This window comes from Oncorhynchus tshawytscha, linkage group LG26 (genome assembly GCF_018296145.1).
Source record: "Oncorhynchus tshawytscha isolate Ot180627B linkage group LG26, Otsh_v2.0, whole genome shotgun sequence".
In the NCBI taxonomy this organism is placed as follows: Eukaryota; Metazoa; Chordata; class Actinopteri; order Salmoniformes; family Salmonidae; genus Oncorhynchus; species Oncorhynchus tshawytscha.
Genome location: NC_056454.1, coordinates 52,481,180 through 52,493,487, shown reverse-complemented (window position 1 = coordinate 52,493,487; position 12,308 = coordinate 52,481,180). Strand labels below are relative to the sequence as shown.

Genomic DNA, 12,308 nt, shown 5'->3' with positions numbered 1-12,308 from the left:
TTTTCTTTTCTCTTTTCTACATGGAGGTACTAAGGGTAGGTTCTCTCAATATGAATGGGGGAAGGGACAGGAATAAGAGGGCTTGGTATTAGAAGTAATAAAACAGAAAAGGCTTAATGTAGTTTTCCTACAGGAGACACATAGCGATGAGGAAAATGAGGTTGACTGGGGTATGTGGTGGGAGGGGCAGCATGTACTCAGTCATGGTACTAATTTCAGTGCTGGGGTGGCAATATTGTTTTCCTCAGGCTTAGGAGTGACTGTGGTATCTACAACAGAGATTGTCAAGGGTCGGGTTTTATTGGTCAAGGTGGATGTTATGGGGTTTTTTTTTTTTTTTTTGAATGTTTATGCTCCTAATGAGGGTACAGAGCGTATTGCTGTATTTGATCAACTAAAGGAAATGTTAAGACAGTGTGACCAAGAGGGGTGTATGGTTTTAGGGGGTGACTGGAACTGTACAGTGGATTTTACTGTTGATCGCACCGCTGAAGAACCTCACCTGCGGTCAGCCACTTGCCTGTCTGGCCTATTAACTGAGTTTGAGCTTTCTGATGTGTGGAGAGTAAGGAATGCCAAAGTTAGGCAGTACACATGGCTAAAAATTAATGAAGGTCGTGTCAGTGCAGCACGGTTAGACAGGTTGTATGTATCTGAGCAATACTGTAGTAGGGTTGGAAAGTGTGCCATTACTCCTGTGGGTTTCTCTGATCATCATATGGTTACTGTTGATATTCACTTGTCCTGTCCACGAAGGTCATCACCTTACTGGTATTTTAATGTTAAATTGTTACATGATGTCATGTTTTGTGACAGGTTTTTGTTGTTTTGGGAAAAATGGAGGGGTATAAAAGGGAATTTTGAGTCCTTGAGACAATGGTGGGAGGTTGGGAAGGCCCAAATACGAGTTTTTTGTCAACAGTATACTGCTCTGTCTCAAACTGAATTTAAAGAGACTATCAAGGCCCTTGAACAGGACATCAAATCTATTGAATTGAAGCTGCTCACTCAGAATGACCCTGGACTAGTCATGAACTTACAGGACAAGAGACATGAACTGAGGTCGTTTCTGCATGAAAGAGTGAAGGGTGCCTTGATTAGGTCTCGTTTCGCTTCCCTCAAGGATATGGATGCTCCTAGTGCTTTTTTTTTTTTAACCTAGGAAAGTCGACATTTCAACGTAAACAGATGGTATGCCTTCGTCTCCCTGATGGGAAGGTGACCACGAATGATATTGAAATGCGTCAACATGCCGTGGATTTCTACTCGTCCCTTTATAAGGCGGAGGATTGTGACTCTATGTGTACTGAACAGTTGTTACATGGTCTTCCTAAATTGGGACCTGAGCAGAGAGTCGCATTGACGCTGACATTACACTGCAGGAGCTGTCCACAGCTGTTATGCAGCTCTCAACAGGCCGAGCCCCTGGCATCGATGGGTTACCATCTGAGTTTTATAAGCACTTTTGGGGGTCTATTGGGGAGGACTTTTATGAAGTGATGTGTGAATCTTTTCATGAGGGTTCTCTTCCTGTATCCTGTCAACGTGCAGTGCTTTCACTGTTGCCAAAAAGGGGATTTGGCTCTCATAAAAAATTGGAGACCTGTTGCTTTGCTGTGCGCAGAATATAAAATTGTTTCTAAATGTCTCTCAAACAGGTTGAAAGAGTATCTGGGGTTGTTGATCCACGAGGACCAGTCCTACTGTGTACCTGATCGCTCTATTGTTGACAACTTGTTTCTGATAAGAGATGTTTTAGACATTTGTAAATTGTCTGATGTAAATGTGGGTTTACTTTCGTTGGATCAGGAGAAGGCTTTTGATCGTGTGGACCACCAGTACTTGTTTAAAATAATGAAAGCCTTTGGGTTTGGGGATATTTTTCTGTCTTGGGTGAATTTACTGTATGCTGGAGCCTCGTGTATGGTGAAGGTGGGTGGTGGTTTAAGTTGCCCCATCCCTGTCGAAAGGGGCATCATGCAGGGATGCCCAATTTCAGGGCAGTTATATAGTCTGGCGATTGAACCAATGCTTTGTTTTTTAAGAGCGAAGCTTACTGGTTTCTTTGTGCCAGGTGTAACGAAGGGTCCCACGATAGCACTGTCTACGTATGCAGATGACGTGATAGTTTTTATTACAGGGGGTGAGGATGTTAAGGTTCTCTCAAACGCTTTAAAGGTGTATGAGGGGGCCTCCTCAGCTAAAGTCAATTGGGGAAAGAGTGAAGCGCTGTGGGCAGGTCAGCTTCAGATGGGGTCTACTCCATGGTTACCAGGGGGGCTTCAGTGGGGCAGAGATGGAATGAAGACTTTGGGGGTTTTTCTAGGCTCCGATGTCTTTCAAAAAAGAACTGGGAGGGTGTAGTGGAGAAAGTGTGTGCCAGACTGTCAAGGTGGAAATGGGTGTTGCCCCAGCTGTCTTATAGGGGACGGGTCCTGGTAGCTAATAATCTTGCTGCTTCTACCCTGTGGCACAGACTAATGATTTTACAGCCACCAAAGGGTCTGATACAAGAGCTTCAGAGGACCCTTGTCAATTTCTTCTGGTCTGGGCAACACTGGATTAAAGCTGCAGCCCTGTATCTGCCACTGCACGAGGGTGGGCAAGGCCTGGTGGACATTTCCTCTAGGATCACGGCTTTAAGGTTCCAAGCAGCCCAGAGACTGTTGTACAGAGACTGTTCTAGCTGGGTCGAAACAGCCTACATATTGATGAGGAGAGCGGGCTGTTTGGGCTTCGACAAGCATCTTTTCCTCTTAAAGCTGGAGGGGGGTGATTTGACTGGCCTGACTCCATTTTATGAGTCTGTTATGCAGGCTTGGAGAGTCTTTGTCAAGTCCCGTAAGGCCTGCACGCCACCAGGGATGTGGCTTTTTGAAGAGCCTCTTTTTCACAACACTGCCATCCAGTCCCGTGTTCTGGGTTCAGCTAGCCTACGTTCATGCCTGTTAGGCGTGGGGTGTACCAAGCTGGGTCATCTGATGCAGAGCAGGAGCAGATTGGAGGAGCTGGGAGAAAGAGCGGGGATCCGATCATCTCGTCTACTGAGGAAGGTCGTCGATGAGGTCTGCGATTCCTTGCCAGTGCTTCATCTGCAGTATGTGACTGACACTTCCAATTCTGATCGGTGGAAGGAGGGTCTGGATTATGTGTTCCCTGCACTGATTGTTAGTGCTGCGATGGGGGCATTTGAAGAGGACGTGGGGACGCTGCTTTCCTTCGATACCCCGGAGCTGGGGAGTTCAAGGAGGTGGGAAAGAAGGCCATGTACAGAATATGTGTAAAGGTGTCCCATGCCTCTTCCCTGGAAGGGGTAAAATCGACGAGGTGGGCGGATGTGCTTGGTCCAGGTGCCTCTCCAAAAGGCTGTTGGCGATCATTATATAAACTGCCTATTGATAAGAGGACAGCTGACCTCCAATGGAGGATAATACATGGAGCTATAGCCACCAATATGCATCTGGTACACCTGGATCCTACTGTTGGGGAGGGGTGTCCATTCTGTGCTGGGTCTGAATCTCTGGCACATCTGTTTTTTATTGTGTCCCAGGTTGGTTGGGATGATTGAACTGATCACTGATTGGTTCTCAACGTTGGGAGAGGTTTTCTCTTCCCAACTGTATATATTTGGGCCAAAGTACAGGTTCAGTCAAAAGGGTGTAGTTGTGTTGCTTAATTTTGTGTTAGGGGCAGCAAAATTAGCGATATGGAAGACCCGAAAGAACAGCATTCGGGGACAGGGGTCTGTGGATGTGGTGGGAATGCTGGAGGGAATGTTGGCAGCGAGACTAAGGGTTGAGTTTGCCTATTACAAACTTGTCAACAATATCGATCTGTTTTTGAGTATATGGGGTATTCAGAGGCTGTTGTGTGTAGTTACTGTGGAGGAGGAATTGGAGTTGTGTTTTTAATTGATGTGTAACTGTGGTTTTGTATGAGTATTTATTGTGTGGTGGGCCCCCAGACCCAATAAAGAGTATTTAAAACTCCAAAAAACTCTCTCCCTCTCTCTCTTTCTGTCTCTCTTTCTGTCTCTCTCTCTCTGTCTCTCTCTCTCTCTCTCTGTCTCGCTCTCTCTCTCTTTCTATCTGTCTGTCTCTCTCGCTCTCCCTCTCTTCCTCTCTCTCTCTGTCTCTCTCTGTCTCTCTCTCCCTCTCTCTCTCTATCTCTCTGTCTCTCTCTCTCTCTCAAATCATAAACAAAGTGATCAAAATGATATATCTAAAAAAATATTCATATTTTTCCGTCATTGTCTTGATGAACGAAAACATGTTCTATCATAGTAGCTCAAAATGGATCAGAAATTACTACTCTGCTCTTTGCAATTTTGTTTTTTGTTCTTCCTCCTCCTTGTCCCCCTATTTTTACAGTACTGTACCCTGTATCTCACAAACTTGTCCTTTGTCTCTGTGATACTGTTATTCTTGTTCTTTGTTGATATGAACCTGCAACCAGTCAAAATCTATTGAGCAGTCAGTACTGTTAATAAATGGAAAGCACAATGTTCAGGGCCATACAATTCATCCATTGTACAGCATACAGCCTACAATGCACTGTACTACAGTATCCATTCTCAGGCTTTCTCCTTCCCACCTTCAACAACCTGTTTGCTCTCTGAACTGGCTTATATTGGTTGTGTCGCATCATTTGAAACAGGTTAAATCCATTTTGAGTGGTTGTGTTCAATCAATGACATGTGTTCTCTATTTGTATTTGATTGTTGCCACTTGTGCTTACCAGTATGGATGACATGTGAGGGAAATATGTATCTCTGTGTAGGGCCAAATAGCCTTCCGTGTTGCTCTGTTTTTTTGTTAATTCTTTCCAATGTGTTAAGTAGTTATCTTTTTGTTTTCTCATGATTTGGTTGGATCTAATTGTGTTGCTGTCCTGGGGCTCTGTGGGGTGTGTTTGTGTTTGTGAACAGAGCCCCAGGACCAGCTTGCTTAGGGGACTTTTCTCCAGGTTCATCTCTCTGTACTTTGAGATCAAGGATCTCTCTGTACTTTGCTCTGTTCATCTTTACCTCGATCCTGACTAGTCTTCCAGTCCCTGCCACTGAAAAACATCCCCACAGCATGATGCTGCCACCACCATGCTTCACTGTAGGGATGGTGCCAGGTTTCCTCCAGACGTTTGGCATTCAGGCCAAAGAGTTCAATCTTGGTTTCATCAGACCAGAGAATCTTATTTCTCATGGTCTGAGAGTACTTTAGGCCTGATTGGTGGAGTGCTGCAGAGATGGTTGTCCTTCTGGAAGGTTCTCCCATCTCCACAGAGGAACCCTGGAGCTCTTTCAGAGTGACCATCGGGTTCTTAGTCACCTCCCTGACCAAGGCCCTTCTCCCCTGATTGTTCAGTTTGGCCGGGTGGCCAGCTCTAGGAAGAGTCTTGGTGGTTCCAAACTTTTTCCATTTAGTCTTGGACCCAGTTGCACAGGGAGGGGTTCAGTCCCAGGGCCCTGAGTTCAGTGATGAGCTTGAGGGACACTATGGTGTTGAAAACCGAGCTGTAGTCGATGAACAGCATTCTCGCATAGGTATTCCTCTTGTCCAGGTGGGAAAGTGTGCAGAGCAGTGGCTATTACATCACCTGTGGATCTGTTGTAGTGGGTCCTGGTTGGTGGATCTGTTGTAGTGGGTCCTGGTTGGCGGATCTGTTGTAGTGGGTCCTGGTTGGTGGATCTGTTGTAGTGGGTCCTGGTTGGTGGATCTGTTGTAGTGGGTCCTGGTTGGCGGATCTGTTGTAGTGGGTCCTGGTTGGCGGATCTGTTGTAGTGGGTCCTGGTTGGTGGATCTGTTGTAGTGGGTCCTGGTTGGTGGATCTGTTGTAGTGGGTCCTGGTTGGTGGATCTGTTGTAGTGGGTCCTGGTTGGTGGATCTGTTGTAGTGGGTCCTGGTTGGTGGATCTGTTGTAGTGGGTCCTGGTTGGTGGATCTGTTGTAGTGGGTCCTGGTTGGCGGATCTGTTGTAGTGGGTCCTGGTTGGTGGATCTGTTGTAGTGGGTCCTGGTTGGTGGATCTGTTGTAGTGGGTCCTGGTTGGTGGATCTGTTGTAGTGGGTCCTGGTTGGTGGATCTGTTGTAGTGGGTCCTGGTTGGTGGATCTGTTGTAGTGGGTCCTGGTTGGTGGATCTGTTGTAGTGGGTCCTGGTTGGTGGATCTGTTGTAGTGGGTCCTGGTTGGCGGATCTGTTGTAGTGGGTCCTGGTTGGCGGATCTGTTGTAGTGGGTCCTGGTTGGCGGATCTGTTGTAGTGGGTCCTGGTTGGCGGGCAAGGTGGAGGTGGTTCCCTGATTAGCCTCATGACGACATAAGTGCTACAGGGCTTGACCTGTCATTTACAGGGCTTGATCTGTCATTTACAGGGCTTGATCTGTCATCTACAGGGCTTGACCATCACTAGTCATTTACAGGGCTTGACCTGTCATTTACAGGGCTTGACCATCACTAGTCATTTACAGGGCCTGACGATCACTAGTCATTTACAGGGCCTGACGATCACTAGTCATTTACAGGGCCTGACGATCACTAGTCATTTACAGGGCCTGATCATCACTAGTTATTTACAGGGCTTGACCATCACTAGTCATTTACAGGGCTTGACCATCACTAGTCATTTACAGGGCTTGACCTGTCATTTACAAGGCTTGACCATGTCATTTACAGGGCTTGACCATCACTAGTCATTTACAGGGCTTGACCATCACTAGTCATTTACAGGGCTTGACAATCACTAGTGATTTACAGGGCCTGACCATCACTAGTCATTTACAGGGCCTGACGATCACTAGTCATTTACAGGGCTTGACAATCACTAGTCATTTACAGGGCTTGACCATCACTAGTCATTTACAGGGCTTGACCTGTGATTTACAAGGCTTGACCTGTCATTTACAGGGCTTGACCATCACTAGTCATTTACAGGGCTTGACCATCACTAGTAATTTACAGGGCTTGACCATCACTAGTCATTTACAGGGCCTGACCATCACTAGTCATTTACTGGGCCTGACCATCACTAGTCATTTACAGGGCTTGACCATCACTAGTCATTTACAGGGCCTGACGATCACTAGTCATTTACAGGGCCTGACGATCACTAGTCATTTACAGGGCTTGACCTGTCATTTACAGGGCTTGACCTGTCATTTACAGGGCTTGACCTGTCATTTACAGGGCTTGACCTGTCATTTACAGGGCTTGACCATCACTAGTCATTTACAGGGCCTGACCATCACTTGTTCAGACAGTAGGACAGATTTGTGACTTGTTCAGACAGTAGGACAGATTTGTGACTAGTTCAGACAGTAGGACAGATTTGTGACTAGTTCAGACAGTAGGACAGATTTGTGACTAGTTCAGACAGTAGGACAGATTTGTGACTAGTTCAGACAGTAGGACAGATTTGTGACTTGTTCAGACAGTAGGACAGATTTGTGACTAGTTCAAACAGTAGCACAGATTTGTGACTTGTACAGACAGTAGGACAGATTTGTGACTAGTTCAGACAGTAGGACAGATTTGTGACTAGTTCAGACAGTAGGACAGATTTGTGACTAGTTCAGACAGTAGGACAGATTTGTGACTAGTTCAGACAGTAGGACAGATTTGTGACTAGTTCAGACAGTAGGACAGATTTGTGACTAGTTCAGACAGTAGGACAGATTTGTGACTAGTTCAGACAGTAGGACAGATTTGTGACTTGTCCCAAAGCTCAAGTCACTTTTACATGTTAACATCGTCGTATGATGCTATATTTTTTACCGTAGAGAATCAGACAGAATTGTATACTGCACTCTGTCTTTTGGCTTCTTTTCCTATTCCAACCTGTCTGAAAATACAACACTGCCCCTTTAAGACTCTCCTAGGAGGATGATTGGCCACCCCTTGGTAGCCTATAAAATAACAGAACACACATCTTACAGCAAAACAAACCTTGTGAGCTTCTCAGGACCTGAACAACCAGGACCACAGCAGTAGGCAGTCCCTCCTTTAAAGCAGCCGGGGTTGCTGTGATACCTTACTGTGGTACCTTACTGTGATACCTTACTGTGATACCTTACTGTGGTACCTTACTGTGATACCTTACTGTGCTACCTTACTGTGGTACCTTACTGTGATACCTTACTGTGCTACCTTACTGTGGTACCTTACTGTGATACCTTACTGTGATACCTTACTGTGATACCTTACTGTGATACCTTACTGTGGTACCTTACTGTGGTACCTTACTGTGGTACCTTACTGTGATACCTTGTACAGGGTAAGGAAACCTACGTCATTTGGGTGAACTATCCCTTTAACATTAGATTTTAAACCTAACCTTAACCCTAACCACACTGCTAACCTAAACCTAACCACACTGCTAACCTAAACCTAACCTTAAACCTAACCACACTGCTAACCTAAACCTAACCTTAACCCTAACCACACTGCTAACCTAAACCTAACCTTAAACCTAACCACACTGCTAACCTAAACCTAACCTTAAACCCAACCACACTGCTAACCTAAACCTAACCTTAACCCTAACCACACTGCTAACCTAAACCTAACCTTAACCCTAACCACACTGCTAACCTAAACCTAAACCTAACCTAACCCTAACCACACTGCTAACCTAAACCTAACCTTAACCCTAACCACACTGCTAACCTAAACCTAACCTTAACCCTAACCACACTGCTAACCTAAACCTAACCTTAAACCTAACCACACTGCTAACCTAAACCTAACCTTAAACCTAACCACACTGCTAACCTAAACCTAACCTTAACCCTAACCACACTGCTAACCTAAACCTAACCTTAAACCTAACCACACTGCTAACCTAAACCTAACCTTAAACCCAACCACACTGCTAACCTAAACCTAACCTTAACCCTAACCACACTGCTAACCTAAACCTAACCTTAACCCTAACCACAATGCTAACCTAAACCTAAACCTAACCTTAACCCTAACCACACTGCTAACCTAAACCTAACCTTAACCCTAACCACACTGCTAACCTAAACCTAACCTTAACCCTAACCACACTGCTAACCTAAACCTAACCTTAAACCCAACCACACTGCTAACCTAAACCTAACCTTAACCCTAACCACACTGCTAACCTAAACCTAACCTTAACCCTAACCACACTGCTAACCTAAACCTAACCTTAACCCTAACCACACTGCTAACCTAAACCTAACCTTAAACCCAACCACACTGCTAACCTAAACCTAAACCGAACCTTAACCCTAACCACACTGCTAACCTAAACCTAACCTTAACCCTAACCACACTGCTAACCTAAACCTAACCTTAAACCCAACCACACTGCTAACCTAAACCTAACCTTAACCCTAACCACACTGCTAACCTAAACCTAACCTTAACCCTAACCACACTGCTAACCTAAACCTAACCTTAAACCCAACCACACTGCTAACCTAAACCTAACCTTAACCCTAACCACACTGCTAACCTAAACCTAAACCTAACCTTAACCCTAACCACACTGCTAACCTAAACCTAACCTTAACCCTAACCACACTGCTAACCTAAACCTAACCTTAAACCCAACCACACTGCTAACCTAAACCTAACCTTAACCCTAACCACACTGCTCACCTAAACCTAACCTTAACCCTAACCACACTGCTAACCTAAACCTAACCTTAACCCTAACCACACTGTTGACCTAAACCTAAACCTAACCTTAACCCCAACCACACTGCTAACCTAAACCTAACCTTAAACCTAACCACACTGCTAACCTAAACCTAACCTTAACCCCAACCACACTGCTAACCTAAACCTAACCTTAAACCTAACCACACTGCTAACCTAAACCTAACCTTAACCCTAACCACACTGCTAACCTAAACCTAACCTTAAACCCAACCACACTGCTAACCTAAACCTAACCTTAAACCTAACCACACTGCTAACCTAAACCTAACCTTAACCCTAACCACACTGCTAACCTAAACCTAACCTTAACCCTAACCACACTGCTAACCTAAACCTAACCTTAACCCTAACCACACTGCTAACCTAAACCTAACCTTAACCCTAACCACACTGTTAACCTAAACCTAACCTTAAACCCAACCACACTGTTAACCTAAACCTAACCTTAACCCTAACCACACTGCTAACCTAAACTTAACCTTAACCCTAACCAAACTGCTAACCTAGACCTAACCTTAACCCCAACCACACTGCTAACCTAAACCTAACCTTAACCCTAACCACACTGTTAACCTAAACCAAACCTTAACCCTAACCACACTGTTAACCTAAACCTAACCTTAACCCTAACCACACTGTTAACCTAAACCTAAACCTAACCTTAACCCTAACCACACTGAAACCTAAACCTAACCTTAACCCTAACCACACTGCTAACCTAAACCTAACCTTAACCCTAACCACACTGAAACCTAAACCTAACCTTAACCCTAACCACACTGCTAACCTAAACCTAACCTTAACCCCAACCACACTGTTAACCTAAACCTAACCTTAAACCCAACCAAACTGCTAACTTAAACCTAACCTTAACCCTAACCACACTGTTAACCTAAACCTAACCTTAAACCCAACCAAACTGCTAACCTAAACCTAACCTTAAACCCAACCTAACTGCTAACCTAAACCTAACCTTAAACCCAACCACACTGCTAACCTAAACCTAACCTTAACCACACTGCTAACCTAAACCTAACCACACTGCTAACCTAAACTTAACCTTAACCACACTGCTAACCTAAACCTAACCACACTGCTAACCTAAACTTAACCTTAACCACACTGCTAACCTAAACCTAACCTTAACCATACTGCTAACCTTATGCCTAAACTTAAAATAAACTTTGATTTTTACAATACAGACAATTTAGACTTAGTAGGAAGCGTCAGCCTCCTCCAGAGAGGGACTGACAGAGAACACAGTTTGACTGATCAGGATGACGGCAGAAACATATCATGAGCAGGACTCATGATAACACTCAGCTCTGAGTCTCTGCTCTGAGTAGTCCTGTGTTCTGACCTAGTCTTCTCTGTTCTGAGTAGTCCTGTGTTCTGACCTAGTCTTCTCTGCTCTGAGTAGTCCTGTGTTCTGACCTAGTCTTCTCTGTTCTGAGTAGTCCTGTGTTCTGACCTAGTCTTCTCTGTTCTGAGTAGTCCTGTGTTCTGACCTAGTCTTCTCTGCTCTGAGTAGTCCTGTGTTCTGACCTAGTCTTCTCTGTTCTGAGTAGTCCTGTGTTCTGACCTAGTCTTCTCTGTTCTGAGTAGTCCTGTGTTCTGACCTAGTCTTCTCTGTTCTGAGTAGTCCTTTGTTCTGACCTAGTCTTCTCTGTTCTGAGTAGTCCTGTGTTCTGACCTAGTCTTCTCTGTTCTGAGTAGTCCTGTGTTCTGACCTAGTCTTCTCTGTTCTGAGTAGTCCTGTGTTCTGACCTAGTCTTCTCTGTTCTGAGTAGTCCTGTGTTCTGACCTAGTCTTCTCTGTTCTGAGTAGTCCTGTGTTCTGACCTAGTCTTCTCTGTTCTGAGTAGTCCTGTGTTCTGACCTAGTCTTCTCTGTTCTGAGTAGTCCTGTGTTCTGACCTAGTCTTCTCTGTTCTGAGTAGTCCTGTGTTCTGACCTAGTCTTCTCTGTTCTGAGTAGTCCTGTGTTCTGACCTAGTCTTCTCTGTTCTGAGTAGTCCTGTGTTCTGACCTAGTCTTCTCTGTTCTGAGTAGTCCTGTGTTCTGACCTAGTCTTCTCTGTTCTGAGTAGTCCTGTGTTCTGACCTAGTCTTCTCTGTTCTGAGTAGTCCTGTGTTCTGACCTAGTCTTCTCTGTTCTGAGTAGTCCTGTGTTCTGACCTAGTCTTCTCTGTTCTGAGTAGTCCTGTGTTCTGACCTAGTCTTCTCTGTTCTGAGTAGTCCTGTGTTCTGACCTAGTCTTCTCTGTTCTGAGTAGTCCTGTGTTCTGACCTAGTCTTCTCTGTTCTGAGTAGTCCTGTGTTCTGACCTAGTCTTCTCTGTTCTGAGTAGTCCTGTGTTCTGACCTAGTCTTCTCTGTTCTGAGTAGTCCTGTGTTCTGACCTAGTCTTCTCTGTTCTGAGTAGTCCTGTGTTCTGACCTAGTCTTTCTGTTCTGAGTAGTCCTGTGTTCTGACCTAGTCTTCTCTGTTCTGAGTAGTCCTGTGTTCTGACCTAGTCTTCTCTGTTCTGAGTAGTCCTGTGTTCTGACCTAGTCTTCTCTGTTCTGAGTAGTCCTGTGTTCTGACCTAGTCTTCTCTGTTCTGAGTAGTCCTGTGTTCTGACCTAGTCTTCTC

General features: G+C 45.0%; 1 protein-coding gene across 1 annotated transcript in view; it reads left to right on the top strand.

The window, feature by feature from the left end:
- Positions 1–12,308, top strand: part of bmpr2b (bone morphogenetic protein receptor, type II b (serine/threonine kinase)) — a 121,871-nt gene that overhangs the window by 32,827 nt on the left and 76,736 nt on the right. The window lies entirely within an intron of this gene.